Raw genomic sequence first — 14972 nt, forward strand, 5'->3', positions numbered from 1 at the left:
TATCATGCTGATGTGATTTTAATGTGCATTCAAGGTTTTTGCTTCTCTGATATAGTCTTTTGCAAGCTCATAGTGTATTGTACTATGCAGAACATCTGCTGTAGTCGTGTCTGTCTAATGACTTATAATGTGAATGCTATACTTCCTGCTTTTGTGGCTATGACTGGCAAGTTCTCTAATTTGTTTCTATCAATAAATACACTACATTTGATTTTTTTACAGGCAGTCTCGTACACAACAAGTTAAGGTACATTTGACTACTAGCCTTGAAAGAGTACCTGAGTTAGACATAGCACTGTAGTCCCAGACCTCTGTTTCTGTCTGAAGTGTGAAGCTGATAATCTGTTAATAACAGTTTACATTCAGAATGCACTGGCAATCTTCACTTAGTGTTGCACAACATAAACATTTCTACTTACCCCCTACAACTATAATTAGTAATCTAGGGGTATCTCTTCCCTTCCTGTATGCACTGATTTATCTTAGCTCAAGACTGTGTATATAATGTAACAAAGGCTGTAATAAGTACTCAAAGGAAATAACATGAGGTTTCAGTGAAAACCAAATGGCCTGTAGACAGACTGTAAAATCTGATACAGGCACAAAACCAAAAGACTTTGATTTGATCAAAGGGATATAAAAGCAATAAGAAAAGATAAAGGCACAAAACTGACAGACTTGTCTTCATTTTTTTATATGTGGCACTACTGTGGTTTGATTAAAGGAATGCAAAAGAAATATATGATGAGAAAACATTAACATCTACTTGGCTTTCACATTTTCAGGTACACTTGAGTGTTGAAACTCAAACAGTTGCTTTTGTTCATGGTTAGAATTGTAGCTTTACACAATACACTTTCTAGTTCAGGCAAGAAATTGGTTATCTGTAACTCATTACTTACATTTAACTACCAAGAATTAATTTTTTATTAGTCCTCCAGTTAGATTTAGTGACCTATCTATTATTTCCCAAGACAGCAAATATCTGAGATGTAACACTAGACTTCTGTTACTGAATTTGCCTGTATGATATAAGAGGCGATGGGAAAAATACCAGAAGGAAATAATCTGTGATTTTGCAAAAATTCAAACTGGAATGCAGAGAAACTTGAGAAACAGGATCATGCAGAGATAGAATAAAGATTAATCATACTTTTTTGGGATCTATACTAAATCATCAATATAAAGTAATCTTGATATTCAATATATCAGATTCATACCAACAAATTAATAATGAAAGTGCATCACAAAAAATATTTTTTTTCATGATGGAAAGTTCCCTGTACCCCCCATACTCCTGCAATTATAATAAACCAACTACAAACACACAACATTGGGGAAAAAGAAAAAAAAATCCTTTACTTCGCTGTAAATTGACCTTGGCAAAATGCTCTCAGAGTTTTTTGATAGCAGTGCAAGTGGAAGGAATGAACCATCCATTCCCCTTCACTAACAATGAAATGTTCAAACAGAATGCATAATGTGATGTTTGAGAATACATCTGCCACTGTTTTGACTCAGAATGTACCTGATATGTGAGCTGCACTGAAGCTTTATAAAACCTATAACTGGTATATATTAAAAATATGTGGTTTAGTCTGAAGTATATTGGATTTTCAGTGGGATGAAACAGTATGAGCACTTGGGACCTTTTTCTGTATGAAGTTTTTAACTAAAGACTACACCTACATTATACTGTGAAATACAGCAATTATGTATAAGATATGAAATTTACAGCTGACAAATGAATAATTTCTTTGTCCTGTGATTACAAAAGATATGAATATGCCTAGGCCAGGAAGATTAAGGCCATAAAATAGAGCAGTTATAATTATTTAAACAGATAAATAGCCATGAAAAGGAAAACAAACTCATTAGCAGGAAAATGTGAACCTCTTATTAACTTCATCTGTGGTTTCTGTTTATGAACAATATAAGCCAAATAACTGAATGTAGATAACAATCAAGAAAGAGCTACCCTACTGCTTGGAATGTACACACATGTGAGGTTTATGTTCTGCACTTATGTATTTGGCCATGATGTTTTCTTTAAATTCAGCCAGAACTCAATAATTCTTTTAATTTGGAGATACCTAAGAAAAATATTTAACTGTAGACAGACATTTTCTTTCTTGTAATCTATTTGTTCAGACTTATTATTTTCTGCTTTATCTGGCCCTTCAACAAAGACATGTGAGAACTGAGGAGGAAGAAAGTTGTACCCTAGATGACATGATCAGTACCAAACTATTTCTGCAGGACAAAGAGGTAAATGACTTTGAAAGCTTCATTTGGACATTTGAAAGAGTTAATAATCAACATCAAACTGAGCAGGAACAGTGGGCAAAGCTTTTAACTCTTTTGCACATGGATAAGGCAATTCATGCTCTTTCCAGGTTAAATTATGTAGATTGTCTGAATTATAAAAAAGTTAAACAATATTTAGTTGAATGTTTTAAATTGACTCCTAAAGCATATATGAAGAACTTGTGAAGCACAGAAAATATGACAGTGTGAGTGATTGTTTTCAGGAATAAGCACTTCATTTTCATAAGTGGCAGAGTGGAAATCAAGTCACTATATTTAAGTGACATTTTGGTAAAGAAGCAAGCAATCAATAGTCTGCCAGATGACAAGTGGGGAAGAAGGGGGATCTTTAGCTAGATAGCAGATCAAAACTACAGAAGAAGGGAATACATTGCACTACTCATAGTATAAGGGGACCATGGGGGACAGCCTAAACTTCACAGCAGGGTCCATAGATAAAGGGGAAAGTAATCAGTACTAATACATGGAATCAAATGTTTTCAGTCTAACCAAAGAGAGTGTGTCCAATACCAATGCCCACAGAAATACAGGAGGAAAAATTCACAAGAGGTAACAAGTAGGGGTAACACTGTGACACTGGTGGGCTGCCAGGGAAAAACTGATGCACCTAACTACCACAAGGGTCTGTATCCTATCTTGATGGAGTGGAAATAAACCACAGCTAAGAGGGTTACAGAAACAAACATTAACTATTATTAAGCTTGCAATGGTTAAAGGGGGTAATACTTGCTAAGCATTTCACTCTGATTAGGGTTTTGGAGTGACATATTTTCAGGTACTATTAACCAAAGTTCACTTGGATTTGGGAGGGGGCAAAAGAACATGCATGTGGCACTGTTTGATGATATCCAAGCACATGTTCTAATAGAAAATGATTCTGGTAATACAATACCTTGTGTACATGTAGTTACATGCAGCCAGTCATGAAGACAAGTATGTGAAGAAGGTAGCAGGAAGGAGACACAGCCAGTGTCCACACCTCCAACCAAGGCTGGTGATATGGCTATTTAGGATGGGGGCTAGTTAGTAGCAATGCACTTAAATCTGAGCCTCAGCTGTTGAAAGGCAATGAGCCTTCCTTGAAGTGGCTACTTCAAGGAGAGAGTTATGTGGTACCATGAAATCTAGCCCCATATTTTATTTGCCTGACGTATATGTCTTTAGTCATTCATTGTACAGTTTCTTAAAATATAGGAAGCATGTATACTTACTGCTTCTTGCAGTAAATACTGGTTACTGCTGTTAGCAGACAGCATCATGTTCTTACATCCCTTCCTGAGATCTTCCCCTTTTAATTTTTTGCAATTAACATACAGGATTATGACTGGATCTCTGATTATTCCTGTGTTGTTATGCATTTGACACATGGATGCCCAGAAATTCACCATGACGGTGAAGAAAAGTGAAGCTTGAGAAGTGAATCTTATAATAAGAAGTTATGTTCTTACCATAACGTTCCATGTTAGTTGTCTTCTTCTTGCCCTCTTTCTTGCTGGATGGGTTCGGAGCCGATCCTCGGCTCTGACTCGGCCTATACTATAGCTCGAGAGCTATTTTTACCGGCTCAAGGCAGCCCTATAACCCACAATACCATGCGCTAACTCCCCAGATCTCGTTTGGAAGCTAAGACATAGTATAAATATATTATTATAATCCTCGTTTGCAAGTACAGACTCCCTGCTAGTAACACTAAGGATACGGGGAAACCGTAACATGTTGTATCTCCAGAAATGGAAGGACTCATAGACCTCAGTCTGTCCAGGCTAGGGGGCAGGAGGGAGGGACACAAGAAAGAAGGTGAGAAGAAGACAACTAACATGGAACGTTATGGTAAGAACATAACTTCTTAATGTTAAGTTGTCATTCTCGCCTTCATTCTTGCTGGATGGGACAGCGTCCCTAGCACCTTAGTCCTGGGTGGCTCAATGGAACAGACTCCTGAGTACAGTGGAACCAAAGTCAGCTCTATTTCTGGAGGCTATATCAAGTTTGTAATGGGCAATAAAGGTATGTTGGGAAGCCCATGTAGCTGCTGCACATATGGCATCTAATGGTAACCTTGCTTGAAAGGCCATTGATGTTGATAGTGCCCTGGTTGAATGAGCCTTAGGCCTAGATGGAATTTGCCTGTGTCTCAACTCATAGACAAAGGTAATAATAGATGTCAACCATCTGGAAAGAGTAATCTTTGATACTGGAAGCCCTTTCTTTCCTGCAGCATAAGAGAGAAAGAGCTGGTCTGACTTTCTGAGTTGTTTTGTCCTGTCTAGATAATACCGTAGTTGGCGATGAACATCCAATGAATGTAATTTCTGTTCAGCCCTGTTGGAATAGTCTGGGAAGAAGACAGGCAAGTCAATGAAGTGGTTTAGATTTGCTTCAGAGGACACTTTCGGTAGGAAGGAAGGGTTTGTTCTGAGAGTTACCCTATCTTTGTGAAAGACCAAATAAGGGGGACAGACAGACAAGGCTTGAAGTTCCGATATGCTTCTGGCAGATGTTATGGCTACTAAAAACAGAGTTTTCCAAGAAAGAAGCTTGAGGGAGCAAGAAGCTGCAGGTTCAAAAGGAGGTAGAATCAATGAGGTTAGAACTAAATTCAAATCCCATTGTGGGGGCGTATCCTTAACTGGAGGTCTAAGCAAAAAGATGCCCTTGAGAAAGGCTTTACAGAGTTTGTGGGACATAATATTTGCTTCTGAGAGCCCCACATGAAAATTAGCAATGGCCGCTAATTGTACCCTGATAGTGGCTGATGATGACCCTGAATGAAAGAGTTCCGCCTGAAAGTCTAGAACCTTATGAATGGGTGCATGGAAAGGATCTAAGGACCTAGCTTGTGCCCAGAGCGAAAAACGCTTCCATTTACTTGCATACGTCTTCCTAGTATTGGACTTATGGGAAGCCAGAATGATATCACGAACAGGAGGAGAAATAAGGGGAAGCCTGGCTATGGCTGGAAGTGGAGCAACCAAGCTGTGAGGTTGAGGGAATGAAGAGACTGATGCAGCTTGCCCGTGAGATGGGTCAACAGATCCGGAAGGGGTTCCAGGTGCCAAGGCTGTTCCAGTAGGTAACTGTGCAGGAACAGAAACCATACTTGTCGAGGCCAAAACCGAGCAATGAGGATCATTTTGGATCTCAATGTGGTTGCTTTCTGAATTAATTGCGGGATCAATGGAAAGGGAGGAAAGGCATATAGAAGACCCTGGGGCCAATCGTGAACAAGAGCGTCTCTAGGGGGATGGCCTGGTAGAGGAAAGAGTGTGAAGAAGTCAAGGCACTTGCTGTTTTGAGGAGTTGCGAAAAGATCGCAGCAAGGCTGGCCCCACTTCTGAAATATTCTGTCTGCTACCGCTTGATTTAGAGACCACTCGTGAGGCATGAGGATAGTTCTGCTCAATCTGTCCGCTATGACATTGGACTTCCCGGGGATGTGCGTTGCTATCAGAAACCGTTGAGAGGAAATCGCCCATTGCCAAAGTCTGAGTGCTTCTCGACATAGGGGGTAGGACTTTGTTCCACCCTGCTTGTTTATGTACCACACCACAGACATATTGTCCATTTGAATTGCTATCGTCCCTGTGGGAAGAGAGCTCTGAAGGGCTTGCAACATTAAAAGCACCGCCCTCATCTCCAGGACATTTATGTGCAGGTGGCGTTCTAATTGTTGCCATGTGCCCTGGACCATCCTGCCCTGATAATGCCCCCCCCACCCGATCAGGGAGGCATCCGTTGTTACTGTGGCAACTTGGGGGGGGGGACAAAGGGTCTGCCCTGAAAAAGCTGAGGGGAAACCATCCACCAGGAGAGATGATTCTTGCATGATGGGGTTATCAAGATGTTGTGAGTCATTGGGAGCTGTTGAAAGGACCACTGAGAAAACAGCATCCACTGGAGGAGCTTCATGTGGAAGCGGGCTAATGGGAGTAGAAGAATCGCCGCTGCCATGAGGCCTAACGCTTTCAATACTAGCTTGACTTGAACTCTGTTGGGCTGAAACAGGGACTGAACATTCCGCCTTATGTCTGTCACTCTCTGAGGTGGTAATGTTGCAGACATTTCTGTGGTGTTTAATACGGCACCTATAAAGTTTATACATTGACAAGGCGACAAGGAGGATTTTGCAAAATTTATAGAAATACCTAGATTGTTGCAAAGTTGAATAGAGTAATCCCTGGCCATTATAAGATGCTGCTTGGTGGTAGCGGAAATGAGCCAGTCGTCTAGATATGGAAACACCTGGAATCCTTTTTGTCTCAGGTGAGCCATGACCACTGCCAAGCATTTGGTGAACACCCGGGGGGCTGTGATGAGACCAAAGGGCAGGGTTCTGAATTGATAATGGTTGGCTCCCAGCCAGAAGCGGAGAAACCTCCTGGAGCGCCTGTGTATCTTTATATGATAGTACGCGTCCTGGAGGTCTAACGAGCACATCCAGTTGTCTCTGCCCAAAAAGGGTAGAATGGACTGCAGTGTTACCATCTGAAATTTTGTCTTTTGTACAGAGTTGTTCAATCTGCTGAGGTCCAAAATGGGTCTCCAGTCTCCAGTCTTTTTTGGTACCAAAAAGAATCTGGAGTAGATTCTGGATCCTAGCTGATCTGCTGGGACTGCCTGGATGACTCTTTTTTCTAACAGCTTTTTTATTTCTAGCTGTGCCTGACCCCTTTGTGCGGGTGGTACGTCTGGTAGGGGTCTTGGCGGTTGTACCGGAGGGGAAGTGAAGGGAATTTTGTAACCCTCGGATATGATCTTCTGTACCCATGTGTCTTGGGAGAGGGATTGCCAGGCTTCCGGGTACAGGGATAATCTTCCCCCGACTGCCTCCGGGCGGACAGTCGGGCAGCTTCTCAGGGATGCTGAAAGGGTTGGTCAGGAAGGATTCCCTGGAACCCTGGTTCTGTGGACCCTCTGCCCCTGGGGCGGCGTCTGTTATTATTCCCCTCTGCCTCTGGGGAAATTCACCACGTGCGGCAGGCGCGACTCCCTGTGGTTTATGGAACGACATCTTTCCACCCCTCTGTCCCTTAGGATAAGGTCTAGAAGGTGTGGAAAAATGGACTCCCACGGCAGAGACAGTCTTACCATCTTGCTCGCATCTGGTGAGGGTATTCTTCACCTAAGGTCCAAACAATTCTGAACCATCAAAGGGGGTGTTGGTGAAGGACGCCTTGAAGGGATCGGCAAAGTTACAGAGTCGCATCCAAGTGTGACGTCTCAACGCAACACCTGTGCCTGTGGCCCTACTCGCTCCATCGGCTGTGTAGGAGATAAGCCGCATGGAGGAGTTAACAATGGAGTTCAGGGTGGCCAGCTTGGAGTTCATCTTGTCCTGATACCCCGCAGCAGAAGGATCCTGTACAGTTTCACCCAGTTCTTTGAGCAAGTCTCTCTGAAGGTGAGTGAAATGACATAAATAGTTCAGCGACCGCATAGTAAAGGTCGCTGAAGCAAATGTCCGCTTGCCATACCTGTCCATGGTCCTGGACTCTTTGTTAGGAGGATGAACAGGTACAGAAGGATCAGCCAATTCCTTCTTAGTGGCTGCTGCTACCACCATAGCATCAACTGAAACACCTTTGGTGAGAAAGGATTTGTCCTCTGGTGCAGAAATAAATTTAGAGGGCCTCCTAGGGGTAGGTTCCATTGAATCAGGAGCTGCCCACGCCTTTCTAGCCACTACCTCCATTAGTGGGTCGAAAGGGGGAGACACCCAGGAGGTGGAAGGGCGAGATCCAAAAGCATCAAGGTAAACCGACTCGTCCTCAGAGGGTTTGAGAGTGGACCAATTTCCCCTCTGTTTTAGGATCTCTAGGATGTCTGAAAAAGAGACATCCTCAGAGGGGGATCTGGGGGAACCCTCCGACTCAACCAAGTCGGTGTCCGATGTGACAGACTCGTGGGAGTCTATGTGCTTCCTCTTGCACTTTCTTTTCCTAGGGGGTTCCCCTGAAACTTCAGGGGAGCCCTCGGAAGAGGAGGAGACACCCAAAGTGGGTACCCTACGCTTTGGATCTCTGCTGTCAGATGTAGGAGGATGGCCAGAGACCGTAACAGGCACTGTAGAGGGAGGAGCTGCAGAACTTAACCTTGGAGTGGACACTGGGTCCAGCACACTCCTCATCCCCTCGAAGGCTCCCCTATCAGGTACCAAAGGTAGTCCTGGCTCCGAAGAGACCCGAATCGCCCCCGGCACCGACAGAGAAGGCTCCGAGAATGATGTCGGGGCCGAACTAACCAGAGCCAAAGCTCCGAGAGGGAGAGCAGGGTCGGACAAGGGTCCAATGCCACTCGCCCCCTCGGAGCCGACAATGGAGTCCCAGTGCCCGGACTTCTCCACGGACGGAACCAATAAAGAGGTCGGAGCCAACAACACCGGAGCCGAAGGTGGGAGTATCGGCTCCGATGTGGGCAAGGTTACAGTTCCGACAAACTCCGGCTCCGAACTCGAGAGGTGAGCCGGAGGAGGAATCGATAGCAGTACTGAAGGAGCCACAGTCTGGTGAGATGGGCTCTGGAGCATTTGGGCTAGTGCCTGAGATTTTATGAGCCTACTGACCACCCTCTCGATGTCGTGGTCGGAGAGCCTGGATGACCTAGATGAGTGAGTCCTATGACTCCGCTCCGATAGGAGAGGGGATCTCGGAGCCGATCGGATGTATTCTAGTGAGGGGGATCTAGAGTGCTTGCACGCTGGGGTCGGCTCTGATGCTGGTTTCGGAGCGGATACCACTTTGCCCGCCTCGGATCCGATTGGAACCGATGTCAGAGCCATCTCGATAAAGCCAGCCCTCGACTCAGAAGCTGGAGCCGAGGGTTTGGCGGTTTTTGAAGACTTCCCCAAGCCAGACTTGGACGGGGAGTCATTGGGCTTTAACAAGCCCCTTAAACTGAGCTTATTACGCCTCTCCTGCAGGACTCTTGAACTAAACCCGTGACAGACGGAACAAGAGTCCTGCAAGCGTAAAGGTCCTAAGCAATAGACACAAGAAGTGTGACCGTCTGTCAGAGACATTTTCTGACAGCACGAGTCACACTTCTTGAATCCCGAGACCTTAGTGTCTTTGGACATAGTCCTAACAACAGTAAACACAGTCAGTCCACACACACACTCAACTTAAAATTAGAAAAGTTAAGGGAACTGACTAAACCCGCACACAGACACTGTAAGGGGTGGGGAAAACTAAGGAAAAGCCCGTAGGCCCAAAGATAAAAATTAACTAAATAAGGGTAGAAGGGCTACAAAAAGGGTTGTATGAATAAAACAATTAGTAGGGACCTAACCAAGGGTAACTAACTGGAAAAACTACCTGAAAATTAGTTTAATAGAAGAATTCTCTTTACTGACCTGAGCCGGTAAAAAAAGACAACCTCGCAGCGAAGCGGCAAACGAGATCTGGGGAGTTAGTGCATGGTATTGTGGGTTATAGGGCTGCCTCGAGCCGGTAAAAATAGCTCTCGAGCTATACTATAGGCCGAGTCGGAGCCGAGGATCGGCTCCGAACCCATCCAGCAAGAATGAAGGCGAGAATGACAACTTAACATCACATATTATAACACACATAACAGCTTAGTTAAGATCAGAAAGACCTGCTCATAAATCTTTGTAGGTGCATATAGCTTTAGTTCATTGCTGTGTCCCTCTGTTTTTTGGTTAATGGTTTGTCTGTGGTTTTTCCAGTCTTGGTTGTGGTAGAGCTTTAGCTGTGCCTATGTACTACTGCTTACAGAAAAATGTAGTAGCACAATGTGTTTTACAGCTTTGAAAACTATAAAATTAGAACCATTAGATTGTGCCACTTAAACAGAGGTCAGACGCTAAGTATCAATGGTGTTAAAAGCTGTTAAACACTACACTCTGCCACACTTTTTGTGTAACATTTAACTTTGAGCCACTGTTCTTTGGTGACTAATACTGCTCTCTTTTATCCTCTTTCATGAAATTAGAGCTTAACAGCACAAAGAGATGATTAACAAAACTTTGTTAGACACTTTTCTTACATCAGTGAGGTGCTTAACAAAGCTGTCTTTTTCCCAAATTCAGACAGTAACCACAGCACTCTGTGTACCACAATAAATTTTGAGATAAAGCACTATCTGCAGAGACTTTGCTAAAAATATGAGGTATGAAAGCCTACATTTTCAGATGGTGGCCAACAGCAGTCATTATTAACTCATCGCCCATGTGGCATGTGATTTATCTCACTGTTTATCAAATAAATATGCATCAGAACTATACCTGATGTTTGTTCACAGTTTGTGTAAGATGGCAATGATGGACTTCTTTCATGCCATTCATGTGCATGATTAATGGCAATCTATGTCTGTCAGATTTATATTCCATTGCTTTGGCTGAATATTTTGTATACTGAATTTGATTCACAGTCAAAGTCCACTTCAAATGCTTGCATTGCCCGTTGTCTGTCTTCAATGCCACATGAAAGAAGCAAAACAGTTTGATTACTTCACAGTCAGTAGCTGCTGATTTCCAGTTTTTTGGGAAGCAAAGTTAAGCACCATAATGTCAGATGTTGGATAGCAACATCCAAAGACATGGCCTGGAAGCAGTGGCAAGTGCTGTACTACATTTAGAGAAACTTTGGAATAATTTTTCTAGAATTTCAACCACTATTTACTCATCACCAGTAATATAATTTAAAGCTACTATACAGCATACTGTATGTCTCAACTTTCAGACATTAAAAATAAGGAAGAATGCTCTTGAAAAGTAGCAATATCCAGACAAAAAAATCTGGTCACCTAATTAGCATAAAATGTGCATATCAGATGGTATATAACTACTCCTTGCAGCGGGACTGTGGGATTCCACTCAAAGCACAAGTTAAAAAAACCTGGGAGTGACAAACTGATGCAAATATTATGTACTTACTACAATATGACAATATTTCACAAAAACTTCCTTCTCCTTGTTGTTATACAGATTGTCTACAAGTAGGCAACAGTAGCAGCAGTAGTAACACTAGCAGTAGTAGTAGTTGTAGTAATACAAATGGGACTAGTAATTACTAAGAACATATTTACAATTAAACTTAAAATCAAACTCATACCATAGTGTACCAACAAACTGAGTGACAAGACAGCATATTTCTGGTATGGACATTATTGAATTAGAGTATTTATTTTCTCTGATTAAGTATTTTCGGGGACTACTACTTCTTAGAAATGAAAGATTCCCCTGAGACTCCATTTAATGCCTTGGAGAACAATGGACATAAAAATGCTTCAGAATATGTGTAAAGCATGAGATAATATAGCCTGGATGATAGAGTAGTACAATCCAAATGAACTTGGTATAACTGCAAGCAAGATGTCATATTAATTCAGCACTGTCTGTTATGTTTTGTGATTCTACATAAGCATTTAACCACCAAGGTTATCACTGAAAACAAGCCTTAGTGTCACACTGTCATCAACATAAACCAAAACAGGTTAAAAAAAGCTTACTAGCACACAGGTACTGAAAAATGAAGACCATTTTGTAAACGGCAGCATGTCACAGCTGTATTAAATAAAATTTATTCTCGTTCGTATTTTCAAAACTAAATAAGCTCAACAGGTTACAAAAGAAATATTTTGTAACATCTAAAAAGGGCTCACATAGTGCCAGACAACAAACCAGTAGCTCATAGAGGCCAAAAGTATGTGAATTATTTATTCCAACACATCAAATGTTGTAAGTGCACAATAAAACAAAAACAGTTAAACGCTTTCATCCCTGAACCATCAGGACTTCATCAGAACCATAGAAATAAGAGCCAGTAAACATTTAAATCAGTTCAGTATTGCCATGTGATGTTAAATAAGCATCCATTAAAAATTAATTAAAGAATATATTATTAATCAAAAAAACAATCACTCTTACTTGATTTTCCTTAAAAATAAAATGCAATGCATATCAAGAGGTCAAAAATATAAGTATATAAAACTTCCTAAATAGTTAAAACAATGAAATAATATTCAAACAGAATGCTGATAGTAAAAACTACATATGCTAACCACATTGTATGCCAAGTGTATAAAAAGTAAATACATAGCTAAATAAATCAATCAATGTATCAAATAAATAAATAAATAAAAGAGATAAAGAAACATAATAAATGAACTTGGAGAATAATTAGAGTACAGAGGCCCTAAGTTTTAAAACAGGTTTAATGGAAACATGTCTGTTCAGTCCTGGGTAAACTGAAGTGTTAAGTCTAAGTTGCCAAATAAGTTACCTATATTCAATTCTTATTTCCCAAGACCCTCCCCATTTAGAAAAATGGACAACCTCTAATAGCCCAAATAAAAACTTATGAAAACTAGGACATATCTGTGTGTGTTTGCAAAGGAAGTTATTTAAATTACACTTCAAGATGGCGTACATATGTTCATACATTCTCTTCTGAAAAGATCTTTTAGTTTTACCAATGTAAAAACAATTAAGAACAAAGTGCAATGTAGATCTGCCCCACTCTACAAGTGGTATATCAAAAAATTTCCCAACCTAATAGATTCTTGTTCTATGATGTATGTGCACTGCCTACAAGCCCCACATTTGAATGTATCCTTAATAATCCTCGTTCCAGCCATATTAATTGGGTGTTCAAGCATTTATTTAAAATATTTACCTATTTTATACACAAATTTGGGAGATTCACTCAACAATTTGAACACCTCATTTTCAACTCTTAAAGTATTCCAATTTCTTATAGTAACATCTTTTACATCCTTGGAATATGAGTTGTATATAACAATCAAAATATTTACAAACTTATCATTAACATCAATGCTGTTGTAACTTAAGGTAGGTAGTGTGTTAGAGCCAAGTAATGGGTTGAATCTAATACCCCAATTTTGACAGACCTTGCCCCATATTTTAATGAAAAAATTGTTGGGGTAACCCTCTTCAAGGAGCATATTTAATATTGTGTCTACCTCCTGGCAAAAAATATCATAATCTGAACACATTCTAGCTACTCTCACCAGTTGTCCTTTAAAAATGTTTCTCTTACAATAGTTGGGGTGACAACTACTGAAATGTAGGTAACTACTAGAAAAACAGAATTTCTATATAGTGTCGATTGAAATCTCTTGTTAATTTTGTTATTTGAAATTGTAACATCCAAACAGTCCACTGACTCAGTTGAATGTTGATGTGCACATTTAAGAAAAAAGGTAGTTTGATTAATGTATTGAATAATATCATCCATTTCTTGGACTGAACTTTTCCATAAGACAAAGATATCATCCAAGTACCATAAATATATGAACCAATGGTTCAAGTAATTTGAACCCAAAATAAAAGTCTTCTCCCATGTATACATGACTAAATTAGCATAAATGGGAGTGCAACAGGCACCTATACCTACCTCTCATAACTGATGAAAATATTCACACTTGAAATATAAGAAATTATTCTAAAGAATAAATTCCTTTAGGAACATAATAAAATTAATAGTACGATTATCCAAAATAGTTAATTCAATAATTGCCGAATGAAAAAAATTCTAAACCAGTATGGTGGGGTATACATGTAAAAAGTTCAACTACATCTATAGTTAAAAAACTGCATTCTTCACCATAAAAGTATTGTTTAACTTTTGTTAAAAAGTCCCAATAATCTTTTAAAACATGACCCACTGACTGCAGGGAGTCCTTTAAGATATGATTCACACAGACTGCCAAAGGATATGTTTTGGAACCCTGGCCAGCTACTATAACCCAATAAGGTGGTTGTAAAATCTCCTTCTGAATTTTAAGTATTCCAAATACTGCAGGTATCAAAGGACTATTGTTTCATAAAATTTTATAAATCCCTTGTGAAATAATACCCTGCAAGAGTGCGTTTTCAAGGAATAAATCAATCTTTTCTTAAGCCACAAACATTTTATTCCTAGAAGTAATCTCATATTTAGTAGTATCCTGTAGCATATTAAAACTCTGACAGTTATAATCCATTTTATTGTCTGTATCAATCACCCCACCTTTGTCCAGTTTCATAGTTCTTAATGAAGTGTCTTTTCTAAGGGTGCTTAACAATTCCCTTTCATCCTTAGATAAATTCTAATATCAAGGAAAACGGCATCATTGTAAGTTTTTGAAACTTGCCTAAAATAAGAATTAGGGGTGAGTTAAAAGAACTTTTCTTCTTAAAAGAGGTGTTACGAAGTAAAATACTATTATTGTTGTCAATAAATTTATGTGAATTCAACTGGAAAGTGAAATGATTTTCACATCAGTTATGAAACAGCACACGGATATACAGATCACACACACACACACACACACCATTCTGCATTAACCTTCTCAAACAATTCACTATTAAATTAAAAGTCTCCTTCTGAATTTTAGGTATTCCAAATACTGTTCTTTCATTGAACAGTATTGTGGTGAAAACAGAAGCTTATTTTCCAGCAGTCTGAAATATTACCCAGGAGTCTGAAATTACTTTACATTCAGATCTGATAAGATTCCACTAACGAGTTCCACCATGGAGCTAAATTTTGAATAAATAATAATAATAATAATAATAATAATAATAATAATAGCAACAATAATAGTAATTATAAAACAACCCATATCTTACATTTTATTTCAGGTTACCTGGAATAACATCAAATCTTGCCTGTTAAACTATA

This window comes from Protopterus annectens, chromosome 14.part0 (genome assembly GCF_019279795.1).
Source record: "Protopterus annectens isolate FY-2018-M chromosome 14.part0, PAN1.0, whole genome shotgun sequence".
NCBI classification, from domain to species: domain Eukaryota; kingdom Metazoa; phylum Chordata; order Ceratodontiformes; family Protopteridae; genus Protopterus; species Protopterus annectens.